This window comes from Orycteropus afer, unplaced genomic scaffold, assembly GCF_000298275.1.
Source record: "Orycteropus afer afer isolate SDZICR_OR568_19922 unplaced genomic scaffold, OryAfe1.0 scaffold00218, whole genome shotgun sequence".
In the NCBI taxonomy this organism is placed as follows: Eukaryota; Metazoa; Chordata; class Mammalia; order Tubulidentata; family Orycteropodidae; genus Orycteropus; species Orycteropus afer.
Window position 1 is genome coordinate 5,395,593 of NW_006921805.1, and position 2,812 is coordinate 5,398,404.

Here is a 2,812-nt window from a genome sequence, read left to right on the forward strand (position 1 = left end):
CTGGCTTCACTGGAGAATTCTACGAAACATTCAGAGAAAAGCTGACACTAATCCTACTGAAATTATTCCAGAACATAGAAAAGTATAGAATACTTCCAAATTCATTCTATGAAGCAAGCATAACCCTGATACCAAAGCAAGGTAAAGATAACACACAAAAAAGAAAATTATACACCAGTATCTCTTGTGAAAATGGATACCAAAATTCTCAACAATAAACTTGACAATATAAACCACTTATATAGAAATAAAGAGTGAAGAAAATTGAAGTCATCTGGAAACAATTTCTCCAAAGATGAGATGGACCACAAGAACCTCAGCCTCCATGACCTGAAGCCAGAAGAACTAGATGATGCCTAGCTAACCATGCCAACCACTTGGAAAGGGATCAAACCTGGAGATCCTGGACAGGGTGGGAGGAAAAATATAGAACAAAATTCAAAAACACGAAGTTGACAGAATTACAAGTCGGAAAGGGTCTGGTGGAACCCCTGAGACTATGGTCCTGGTTTACCCTTCAGGCCTATAAATGGACTCACTTCCACAGATTGGCTCTCGAGCCCAACAGTAAAAGACCTACATATAGAACACTTACTCCAGATAGAGGCACCCACCTAGTCTAGGGAGATGCACCCCTTGGATCAGCAGCCATGAGACACCACAGGAGTAGCACTCACATAAAGCAGAAGCTGCACAGACAAGAATGCATAGATAAGAAGGACACAGGGTGTGGTGGTCACAGGGAGGAGAGGAGAGGAGAGATTTTTATGGTTAGAGATAGTAATTGGGGCCATGAAATCAGATGTACATGAACTGTTGAATGTAAAACAAGTTTGCTATGTAAATTTGCACCCAAAGCACAATAAATAATAATAAAGTAAAAAAAAAAAAAATCACTAACAAGTGAGATTCATGCCAGTTATGCAAGGGAGGTTCACCATTAAAAAAAAACAATGTAGAGTGAGAAGATGGTATTGTACATGTAGCCCACATGTTTGTTCCCTCTCGCATCTTAATTTCTGAAAAATTAAGTGTAACAGATAGAAGCAGGGATTCTAGAGTTGTGAACAGCTGAATAAGAGAGAGGATGCCAGATTTGGTGGAGGTGGAGAAAAAGAGCAATTGAACAGCTGGAAAAAATAAATGAACCTGCCTGGCCAGTGGGAAGATGGAGAGGTAGAGAAGCAGAAAACTCATTAGCAGTACAGAGGGAAGCTGCAGAGAGAAGGAGGAGAAAAAAGAAAGGAAAAAAGGGGGGGGGCATGCCATGTAACCCATGGAGGCTTTGGGATCTCGGAATGTCCACACCAGGAGCTTCTGACAGTAACCTTGGGATCTGAGCTGAGTAAGTGAATAACCTTGCTGAGAAACAGAGCAGAAACCCTCTTGGCTTGGGCTGCCCCAGAATTCAAAGTGAAGAGGGGCAAGGGAGGAAACTTGCTGAGAGAAGGTGAGCCCTGGAACAAATGCATGGTGGAGGACTGGCATTCAACTCTTCCATGACTAGTTGTTAGCACAGAGTGGACCAGGGTATGGGGTTTTTGTAGCTTTCTGACCCAAGTGGAATGTAGTGGCTCCCTAACCAATGGAGTCTCTGTCAATTTTGAACTGTGGGTCTGTGATTGACAACAAAATGTCATCATTGGTAACTGTCTCAAGCAGACTCAAAACAAACTCCTGGAGCCATCAACAACTATGGAAATGCAGAAAATGGGGACTCTCTTTTGATGCTTTTTTTTCCTTTCTCTTTTTTCCCATTCTCCCCTGCCTCATCCAATAGAAGAAGCACATTAAGCCACCACACCTGCTGGCCCCAACTCCAAATCCCCTTCACAACAAACAGAGACCTACAACCACATTCCCAACAGTGATTCCACCAACACAAAGAAAACTGGAGAGCAATACAGTACATTTGAATTAATAACCAAAAAAGCACCTCTAGGGGACCAGGTTTGCTGGTCTGATGGAGCCTGGTGGAAACACTGAGACTATGACCCCTAGCTGTCCCTCAGGTCTGGAATTGAACTCAAACCTGTGGCTTCCAGCCAAAGATAGGCATATGAGTTGAACATTTACCTGAGGTAGATACACTCCTTGGAGAGAACAATCATGGGAGAAAGAATGGCTGTGCATCCACAGGGAGACAGCTCAGGGGGCAGGAGTGCATGGAAGGAAGGACACAGGAAAGAGGTAACTATGGGGAGGAAGTGGGAGGGGAGCTGTTGCATTGTGGTAAATTGTAGTCAATGTCATGAGACAAAGTGTAAGTGAACTGCTGCTGTATGGAAAGTGAATTTGCTCTGCAACTTTCACCCAAATCACAAATAAAAAAAAGAAAAAAGCACCCCTGCTCTGCACTTGCAGATATATTTAAACATAAAATCAGGGTGAAACAAACCAATATAAAACTAACAGTTAAAGACAACAACTTCAAAATGTCTAGGAAACACCAGATAACCTCAAATTGAATTAAAAAAAAAAAATTACAGGACAAGACAATAGAAATAAAACTCCAGGCTAAAGATTTATCTATCATGGAAGAAGAACAGGCAATAGAATTATCTGAGAAGGAATTTAGAAGATATGTATATAAAACTCTGTAAAAGCTCAAGGAAATCACAAACAGAATCAAGGAGAACAAAGTACCCTGGAAGAAATCAGGAAAAGCATTCAAGAACAAAATAAGAGAAATACACAATTCAAAAACAGCAGTTAGAAATCCAGAAGATGAACACTAAAAAATTACAGAGTTAGACAACACAGTTGAAGGACAAAAGAGTAGACTAGAACTGGCTGAAGAATGCATTTCCCA